This window comes from Falco peregrinus, chromosome 7 (genome assembly GCF_023634155.1).
Source record: "Falco peregrinus isolate bFalPer1 chromosome 7, bFalPer1.pri, whole genome shotgun sequence".
Classification (NCBI taxonomy): domain Eukaryota; kingdom Metazoa; phylum Chordata; class Aves; order Falconiformes; family Falconidae; genus Falco; species Falco peregrinus.
In genome coordinates this window covers 83,686,180-83,697,033 of record NC_073727.1, presented here as the reverse complement: position 1 = coordinate 83,697,033, position 10,854 = coordinate 83,686,180, and the positions used below count along the sequence as shown (strand labels likewise).

General features: G+C 39.2%; 1 long non-coding RNA gene across 1 annotated transcript; it reads left to right on the top strand.

Moving 5' to 3' along the window:
• Nucleotides 1–1,288: 1,288 nt before the first annotated feature.
• LOC129784859 (uncharacterized) lies at nt 1,289–8,049 on the top strand. The gene is made up of 3 exons (XR_008748006.1): nt 1,289–1,410; nt 6,945–7,173; nt 7,966–8,049. It is a non-coding gene; the product is annotated as an uncharacterized LOC129784859 (long non-coding RNA).
• Nucleotides 8,050–10,854: the final 2,805 nt, after the last annotated feature.

Sequence of the window (10,854 nt, the reverse complement as noted above, 5' to 3'; positions counted from 1 at the left end):
AGGGTCAGAGGCAGATTAGAGTCCTCTTGGGGGAAAGGAGGACATGAAAGGAGATTTCTCACATAGGATCTGGTTACTGCCCAGTCTCTGGGTGCAAGCTAAAACCCACCAGTTTAAGCAAGCTCTGGGGCTACTTCTTATCTGAGAGCAGGGACTTCAGAAGGGGAGAGAAAGAGCTCGTAGGTGTTCACTGGCTTCTTCTAGGTGCACCTTCTAAATATATGCTAAGGTGTGAGCTGTAAAACAGTGACACAAGGGAATATAGCAAAGGTTTCCTTTAGTGAAGGGGAAATCCAGACCATTATTGTGCTGCAAAGAGATCTATACTTTTGGGGGTATTCAGAAATCAGATATTGCTTGGCAAACGATGCCATATAAAAAGATAGGCACATCTCAATATAGGAAAGTCTTGCTCAGAGAGAATGTAGAGATTCTTGGACAATGGACAGTGACATTTCATAGAGGACAAGGACAGGAAATTCAGATCTTTATCTTACACTTAATGGAAAAATTTAGGTCATTTCTGCAGTCACCTGAGTATTAATGAAGGAAGAGGGGTTTTCTGTCTTCCGCAGGATGTTCATTTTCATATTTGGTTCTTGGTTCTGTACGCCTCATGTCTAGGGCATCCACACTTATCTAGTACAGTGATTAATTTTCTTATCCTACTTTCAAGATGTTAACAGACACTAGTTCTCCAAGTTACCAAAGATATATACATACTTGCAATTTTTTGTTCCTTTTTTTTTTTTAATTATGTTCAATATTCTTTGACCTGGAGATGTCAGAATATAGATTTTACAGCTTTTTTGTTCCCAAGATATTTGCTGCTGTTCTTTTGATTTTCTGTCCAGTTTGGCAATATGATTGATAATACATTCAAATAATACATTAAATTTAATGTGAAGTATCTAACTGGTAATATACTTAGAAGTTTAGGAGTCCTTATTAAATTAAGAAAAGTATGTGATTTCTCTATTTTGTGTCATAGGATGACTTTCACATGCAATCTGAACTTCCTTAACTACTTTAGCTATTAGAAAGGATCAGGAAGACATAGTATTGTCTTGTAATGTCTTTGTGAGCTGTGTGTATGTTTGTGTGTATAAGCATGTGTGTTTCTCATCCTTATCCAAGTCATCCTCTACCTTTTTTTTTTTCTTTTTTTTTTTTTCTTTTAAGTGGGAGTTTGTCTCTTTTCACAAGACTATTGACTTGTTTTATTCCAGGATGAGTATCTTTTATTTATTTTTTTTCCCCAGTGGTGCTTATATACCATTGAATAGGGGAAGAATGCTGTTTCAGTCCCCTAATTGTTACAACTGGTCTTCTTTCAGCTCCCTACATACCAAGTGTCTCCTGGCATATTGAGTGCCAAAGGCATCTGAGTTGTCTGCATAGGAATGGCAGGTAAGAGAGAGGAAACTGCAGGTGACCTGGGTACTTCTTGACTGGCAGCTGGATGCCAGATGGGATCATTTAGGCACTGGACACCTGTGCTTTGTTGATTGGAGTCTAGTGGCACCTCAAACTTTGTTCTAGTACGGTCATGACTATGTTGAATCTGCTGGAAGGCTTGCCATTCACAGCAGTGTCATCTGTGCACCACTCATGGTGTTGAACATTATTGTTTGCTTCTAATTTATTTCGTGTTTAAGTCACAAGAAGCAAAGAAGCATTTTGCAGTGGAAGGATGCCCGTTTTCCACACCTGGATTTGTGTGTTTAATATTAGCTAAAGAAAGGTAAAAAATACACTGGGAAAATGAATACTGAGAAATGCACTTACTGATTGTTTTCACAGAACTTTATTATACTATCCTCTATAAGTCCTTGTGCCATTAGGGAATCAATTCTAAATTTTGTGTCATCTTCCTAGTAAAGTATTTTAGTAAAACTGTGGTAGTATTTCTTTGTTCCTGGACCGAGCTCTCTGAGGTGAAAGCATGGGTTTAATTTGAGGGCAATCAGATGCTAATTTTTGAGATGCTTCTTGTTTATCTAAGGTAATTTAGTGCAAAGGAAATTTCAGTGGCACAGGGCAAGCAGGAGAACAAAGCAGTTTGGCTCAGATTTCACTCACACTCTTTGAATGGGGACTGTGCTGCATATGTAAATCAGATCTGTGATCTAAAGGAAGCGTGGAGGGCTCTAAAAGGCTCTAAATGTATGGCTGTCCCCGCATCATTCCCACAGTCCTGCAGGCTAACGGCACTTCTTTCACTGTTCTCTAGCTATAGTCTTGCTCTGTTTCTTCGTGTAGGTGAGCGGACAGAGGCATGCCTGTCCTTCTGTTCAGGTCTTCCTCCTTTATCCCTGCCTGGCAACTATGCCAAGAACAGGGCCATTTGAGACTGATTGGTTCAAAAGCTAACCTGGCATTGGGGTGACAGCAGGCATTGCTGCTCTTTTGAAAAACAAGGAGTTCTTTGAAAAGAAAAGTTAGTGAAACCATGTTTGTTACAGCTTTATACATTGTGATTTAACCTCGGTGTCTTCAGCTCCTGCTTCTCTTGTCCTTTTTTTAATGCTCCCTCCACCCCTCTCCCCAGGAATCGCATTCCAGCAATACTCTCCACTTCTCAGTGTCCCTTACTTTTGTCCCCTATTTGGCATGCTATCCAGAAACTACATAAGCCCTAGCTGGCCAGCTGAGCACAGTCTGGCATAAGGAAAATATATTTTGGGATATCTACCCAGTATTCCTTTAACAGACAATTTCTGGGGATCTTGTATCACCCTCCTTTGAGATCTCATTAGCAGCTTGAAAATCTGAGGTCACTTGAAAAGAGCAGGAAAAACCTGAAACTTTAAACTTCCCTATATGTTTGTCATTCTGATTTGGACTGATGTTTGCCAAGATTGATTCACCAATCACTGATACTTGTTGCCTTGGGAAATGTCTCAAGTGTTATCAAAGAGTTAAGGCAGTAGAATGTTACTGCTTTTCAGAAACCTGCTTCATTATCTCATTGCTAACAAAATTACTTCTTTTTCTGTTTTTGCTTTGAAAACTCTATGTGTGATCTGTTGTTCAAACAGGGACTAATTAAAATTTTATGGGCTTTCTGTGCTTTAATGTGGGTGGGTATCTGGTTGACCTCTGGGATATATTGATACTCAATTCTAACCATTATTACATAAACAACTTAGTGGTTTTTTTGGTGTGCCTTTTCTTTTTATTTTATTGCTCCCCTAATGCAGCAAAGAATTTTTTTGATTTTTTTCTACAGCTGCACATTGACATGAAGGCATAAGTATTTTTTAAGTTGTGTATTACATTAAATTCTTCAGTACTTTGTTCACAGTGTTAGTGCATTGCCACATGAAAAATTATGTGCTTTTAATTTATTATAGTGAAAAGGTCCTGTATTTTACACCTCATTTGATTTTGTGTTCTGTAGGTCAGTTATTCTGAAAGAAGTATCAGAAGATTTACACTTGATGTTCTGATATAGATTTACTGACTGTATTATATTTACAATTCCCAGAATAATTTTGGTACCGTGATAAAATTTAAGATTCGTAGAGTGAAAGCGCAAAAGGAGCCTTCTATCATCTTCCCTTATCTGTGGATACCTTGTGTTTAATCCAGTTACTAATATATATTAAGTCAAGAGCCATGAACTTGAATAAATAATGTCATCCAGAAAAACTTTAATACAGTGGCTCTTGTTACACTGTTCATGGAACCTGAGAGAAGTTAATCCCACCAGTCCTCTCTTTCTAAAGGCCCAAGTGTACTGTAACTACAGAACTTCTCTACAATGTCTGAAATAAACTAGACATTAAAACTCTGTCTAAAAGGCATTTGCTCCCATTCCCAGTCATTTTTGTGGACCTCTTTTGCATTCTTCAGTATTTAAAAAAAAATCCCCTTTTTACAGTAGGGTTAGCATACATATATAGTAAATTCCAGCGTACTTTTTTAAAAAAGTTATGTATACAGATAATGTGATATTTTCTTTCTTCTTTCTCACTGCTGTCCTTTTCTACATCCTTCTTGCCTTATCAAGAGAAACTATGATTTTTTTTTTTTTTTTTTTCAAAGCTCTGACTATAGGTAAAACCCTTGTGGTCTAGGACATAGTTCTTTTTTGTGTCGACTCCTTGGGTCTGTGATTGCAAGGTGGTTTCCTGTTACCTGTGAAAAATAATGCAACTAGGGGAGTTCCATGATGACTGGAAAAAACCTGAATGTTACACTGATCTGAAAGATGGACTTGGGAACTATATGTGGGTGAACCTTATCCCGGTCCATGAAATATAATGGAGTGTGTCCTCTTTGAATTAATTTCCAAGCACATGAGGGACAAAGAGGTGGGCAAAAATTATCTACCCAATTAAGCAAGCAAAAACATGCTTGACCAGCAAGGCTGTCTTCTATGATTAAATGGCTTTCGATGTCAATGAGCAGGGAGCAATACATGGAACTCACATTGATTTCAGTAAGGCTTTTGATACTGCCTCCCTCAACATTCTCATTTAGAAGCTGAGGAACACATGAATGGGATAAATGGGCTGTTTTAAGTGGTTTGAAACAGTCTGGACTTCCAGGTTTAGATGTTGATGTCTAGTAATGAGTGGATAAATACTGTGCATTAAGGATAAATATTGAAGCTCCTATTATTGTATAACTTTATCCACAGACTGGAGGATAAAACTCCTTAGAAAATTTAAAGAGGCTATTAAAAGAAAGTTTAAACACAGCATTAAATTTGGAGGGTTGACTGGTGAATGGCAGGACTTCAGTCAAGACAGTCTAAAGGTCTGGGTCAACAGGAATGTTGTGGATTTCAAGAAAAAGCATATATTTCCACACCAGGGGCAAAACAATAGCACATAACATTGTCTGGGCAGGGACAGTCAGGGCTTACAGTGCTCTCATGGCCCTGACAAGTAGGAGAGGTAAAGTTATCAGATTGAGACAAGTAATTTTTCTCCTCTGCTCAGCAGTAATGATACTGGAAGACTATCTAGTTTGGTATTCCCTATTCAAATGGACTGTTAAGAAATTGGCTGGCATCAGCCGAAGGTTGGCAAGATGGTCAGGGGCCTCAGGCACGTGACCTACCTGGAGAGGCTGAAGGACCTGGGATTACTGAACGTGTCAGGAGAAAGCTAAGGTGCGGTCTAACAGCTGCCTACAGATACTTGCAGGCAGTTACAAAGATGATGGAGCCAAGCTCTTTTCATTGGTGGCAGATGGTATAAAGAGGCCAAAACCTGCATTTTGGGAGGTTTACTAGCCATGATATTAGGAAGGAGTCCTTCGTTTGGAGGGTTGTGCAGCACTGGAACAGGTTCTGTCCTTGGAGGAGAGGGACTGGCCAGACAAAACTACAGCTAACCTGACCTTGTGTAGGAGATCTCTGTGCTTTGGATAGGAAGCTGGAGTAGATGACCTCCAGACATGCCCTTCAATCAGAGTCCAATGACTCTGTGATATATACTTGTGTTTCTCTGGATCAAAGTACCAAATATTCCATATGACCCTTCAGACTTCTACATCGTTTAATGTTTCGTCAGTAATCTTATCCTATCAGTAAACTTTATCAACAGTATGTAGTCTGTACTATCAAATTGTTTTTGATAATGTTGAATGCTAGGCCTCCTGGAGAAATGCCACCGTTTCCTTCCTTTATCAATGATGGTGTTATTTTGTTACGTAATTCAGTTACCAAATCTATATCCTTGGTGAGGTGTTTCTGTTTAGTAATACTGCTAAGGCAAATGGCTTATATTTTACAAAAGTCTAAATGCAAAAAAGCACAATCGCCTTTATCAATCAAGCATACAATTTTCCTTCAAAAGCTGAAATCAGGTTTGTCTGTTCTGTGACCATTTTTCCATAAAATCCTAGTGTCTGGTACTTATTATCTTTCAAACCTGCTAGTTTTACTCCAGTTTGTTGTTAATACAATCCTATGTCATCTGTTCCATCATTATGTCTGGGACTGATGCCAAGTGACCTTGAGCTTCATGGTGCTTTTTTTGTAAAAGACTTACATATAGTTTTCCATTCTTCTGGAATTGTCCCTGTGTTCCAGGACTTGCTACACATGATCAATAACTCTTAAATAATTTGTTCAGCCCTTCCTTTAATGAATCTTAGATTCCTCTTATCTGGGCCAGCTGGTGTTGAAAACATTTAGTCAATAACATCCTCAGCTTTGTGAAACTAGCCCCATAGGAAGTGGTTGCACGTGTGCACACACATCTTGTGGATGCTTTCCTTTTCCTACCCCTGCTCCAGTCTAGTAAGTGGGTGATTTTTATTGATAATAAAGAGATCTGAAACACCTGCTTTGTTTAAACACTGAGGTGCATCTTTGTGTGAGATCATTCTATCTCATCCCTTTAAAAACTTTTGATCACTGGTGTTTGGTTGGGTTTTTTTTTGGTTTTGTTTTTGTTTGTTTTTTTTTTGGGGGGGGGTGTGTGTTAATCTATCTTGTAATTTGCTTCCCATACAACTTGGGCTTGAGGAGTAATTTATCCTCTTGCCTACTTTGATCATACTTTGATCAATAGACTTCTTAGCACATTAATCTATATTTATCTAAACTCCTTCAGGTTTGAGTTATGTTATGGTTATTCGTAAGTTTTGGTATGCGTGTACATATAGGTGATTGTATATGTATGTGTGTATTTGTCCAGTCCATCTTCCTGAAATAAATTAAAGACAGAGATATTTAGAGATGAGGTTTTTGGCAGAGTAGTACCCAAAGTTTAGAAAAGATCAGGTGGTGTTTCTGGGATGAGATGGAATACGTAGCCTAAGTTAAATTATTTATATTATTGCCATTAGCACAGGATCTCAATACCATCTATACTTAGCGTTTCCTACTTGAACCTCTAAGTGACCCTCTTTGCATTGTTGAAAAAACTCTAAACCTTGGTTAGTTTTCCTAAGTGATAAAATTAACCTCTTGCCTTTTTCAGCATCAAGGTAACTAGAGTTCTTTGGGAGGAGAGACGCTCTTGCCTATGCTCTTATCCTTCCTCTCTCTGCCTGGGAACCAGATTGCATGAGAGAAATGCACCGCCACAGCTGCTCTTCCTGCTCTGCACCGCTTGTCACCCTCTTCCTTAGCACCAGTTCTGCCCTTGGGACTTACATAAAAACAAACCACTTCTCCGGCTCCCGGTGCTACCATCAAGTTTTTTCAAGGTGGGGCTTACTTTCCACTTGATAAATATTTTTAAATATTTAAATATAATTGTTGGTACAAGTTAGTGCCGTGCAAACACTTCCATGGTGAAGGAAAATATACAGAAGGACAAATGGAAAAAAGCTGTAAACTGAGAGTCAGAGGCTGTAAAGAAGAGGTTTCTTTGCTTCCCCCTAGTTATGTAGGTACAAACCTCAAAAATGAAAAGAATCTGTATTCTCTTTTCTTGCCCCTGTTTCAGGTTTTTGGACTGACCCTGCTTAGTAGAGCCCTTAGAAGGGCAAGTAACCTCATTGTAATAAAATACGGAGACTTAGCTGTGTATTTGTTTTGATCCCACCCCATTTGCCAACCATTGCTCTGATGTTACATGGAGAATCACTCACTGAATAAGCAGTAAAGATCGCTGGTGAAAAAGTTGCAGAATTATCTCTTGAAATAGTCAGGATCAAGCCAGATAGAAAGTACTTACAGGAGCAAAGCCAATAATTACTCTCTTCACTCTCTTTGAACAACCCTTTCAGTGTTCTCTGGGAACACCATTTTTAAAAAATTATTATTTTAATTTTTTTTATTAGCGGTTATTTCATGTAAGTAGCAGATATTCAGTGACACTGATGAATTTGGCAAGGATAAGTGAATGCTATAACGTCAGTGACACTTTCTCAACTAATCAGCCTTTTTCACTGACCCGAGGGATGCTGAAGTTTTTGTCTAGCTAGTTAACTGAAAATATTTTGAAGTTTCCTTCTTGCTTTTTGTCTCATTTTACTTGTTGCTGTCATTTACAGTACTGTGAAATATGCCCAGCTGTGGGCACAGACTGCAAGCAAATCTCTGAAAACCACTGAAAATGTAGGTGTTGCTAAAGCCGGTGGGTAATAAACTCGATTGGACTGCTGTGTGGCTGCAACCTGTAATGCTTCCAGTTGCTGAATTTATTCATGTGGAGCCTGCTCAGACACCTTCTCATGCCACCTTGAAGACAGAGCCTAGAATTCAGATTTGCTTAGAAGCTGCTGTTTGGTTGACTTTGCAGAAAGCTCCATATGGCAGGAGCATTGAGTGTTTTGAGAACATGCTTTTACTTGTCACTTGTGTTCCAGTAAATGTCAGCATAATTGAAATCCCCATGATCAATGTCTGGGCTTTTTACAAGTCTCCCTTTTTCATGCATAAATGCTTCCTGTTCTGCATTCTAATCCTGCCCTGGAGACACTTAACAGTTCCTTATGACTGTTGTTTTTTTCACTGTTTTCACTCTCATCTCAGTCCAAACTCTTTCAGCTGTGGTAAGCAGACTATATTTGTAAACTTTTCCCTCTGAGATAATGTCCTTCCTCACATATGTTTGCATATAAACGTAGTGTGTCCTGCTACTTGAATGCTAACATTGCCAGTTCCTTGGTTTATTGATATAAAGATGGGGTAGTCTCTATCCACCACTACATTATTTAAGGTGAATGTGTAAGGATAAAGAGGGAAAAACACCCTGGACCTCCCTGTGCTTTTTTATGATTCTGTTTTGTAAGCAGGGTGAAAAGCTAAGTGATCTGATAAAAAGACTGTCTTATTTACATATGAACATTTCTTTGCAGGTCTGTGACAGAAGATAATGTCTTAGAAACTTGAGGAACTTCTGTTCAAGTCTTATGTTAAGATAGAGGTGACATTTTCCTGACCTTGGGAAGTTGTTGCAAGACTAGTGATTCTACATGTTTGGTTTAATATCTTTTGATGCTCTCTCAAATCTCACGTTTTGTTCTTTCGGACATCCTTTCCTATCCCCCTCTCCATTTCTGTGCAGTTTCTTCTCATGGTGCTTCCATAGCTTCACAGACCAACTTCTGCTGCCAGCAATCACATCTGTTAGATCCAACAGACTGCACATGTGAATTAACTGTGCACATTAAATAAGGGAATTATGTAACCTGTTCTACCACTTTTCCTCCATCAGGAGAGGACACCAGGTTATTCAGAAGCACAGACACTGAGTCACCATAAAGCAAGCCATTTCATTTTTTTTTTTACCCTACACCTTCTGCTAAAATTTCACCACCATCACCACCAAACCCCAGCCCCCCACCCGCCCTTCTTTCACTGTGGGTATATGGTTTTTGTTTTTCTCAAAGCTGAACAGCAACTTCTCCTTTTCTTTAAAATGTTTGTTGATGCTGTGGTCATGTCGCACGTGCTTCCTGGAGCCTCCACCTCTGACACCGTTCTTCTAGTGGTCCAAAGCAGGGACACTAGAGCAGTCAGCTCTACAACATCATGCCTGGGTTTTGTTCCCCCTCCACATACCCTTTGCTCATTCTACTAACCTTCAGCAGCTTCTTACTGTCTTCATGGATTTGTTCAGATTTCACTGACCCTCTCAAATGTCATTTCTTACCATAGCCGTTTCACTTCTTTCACAGCACTTGCTGTCCCTTGGACCAGAAACCTCGGTCTGGTGCTTGTCTCTCTCTTGTGGCAGCGAAACAACCAGCACCTTCATGACACAGCAGGTCACGGCTCTTTGCTACAGAAGTTTTTCTTGAAGTCTTGCTATTCTGTAGCAGACCTAAACAGTAATATATCACAGTACTTCACCAGGGAGGTACACAGGGAAGAAACAGGCCAGATGGACTGCGCTCTAGGACACACGCTTGGCTGTCCCTCTCTCGGGTGGTAGTCTAGTAGTGGTGGGGAATGGCTTTATTTTCTCCTCTGTATACAGCTGTGTATTCTTTCAGTGACTAAGGATTAAATGCAGAGGGTGATTTTTTTTACTCCTCCCAGGTATTAAAGGGCAGCAGATGCAAAAATGAAAGGAATGCAATAGCTGGAATACATTTTTAGAAAAGTGGATATAATGCAGACCATGATTTCAGACGTATTTGACCCTGAGACAATTTTAACTTCGCCATGACCATTTATTGATATTATTCTGCCCCCCACCCTGCCCCTCCTAAGGCTTATATCTGGGCAACGCTAATTAATGTAATTAGGATTTTTCTTCCTTTTTTAAATACAATATAGAACTTCAGATACTTCCTTTAGTGTAATGCTGAACTATTTTATAGAAAAAATGAGCAATTTTATTTCATCTTGAAAATGAAAGCACCAGTGGTAAATAATATAAGACATTCAATTTTGTTTAATACAGTTCTAACACACCTTGGAGAAAATGAACTTAAATACAGCTTTAGAATGAAATGCAAATCTAGAAAACAACACTCCCCAAACAAATGCATCAGCAGTAGAAGCTAACACTCTAGATGTGGCTTTGCAGCATAGTCCAGCTCCTGGTAAGCCAAGATGACATTGGCCTGCCAATACCATATTACTTGGGCAGGAAGCAATGGGCCTGATGTGCTGACTTCAACTTTTTCTGTCCTGGAGATAAGGAACTGCATCACTGAATAGCAAGAAAAGTAGGCAACTTGGAGAGAGTGTGGTGAGGGGTGCTTTTAAAGAAAGCCTAAAGACAGCAAAATACATACAGATTGGCAAGTTTGACCGCAGGGAATAATGTTGGAATCCTGAAAATCCAACACAATTGGTATATCCTTGCTCTTAACATACCTAGAAGCATCAGGCAGGGATTAAGAGAGGGTCATTTAGCTGAATCATTAGGTGAAAAACTTGTGTTTCTTGGTTCTGCCGTGTAAAATGCTGAAATGATTTGCCAAGTC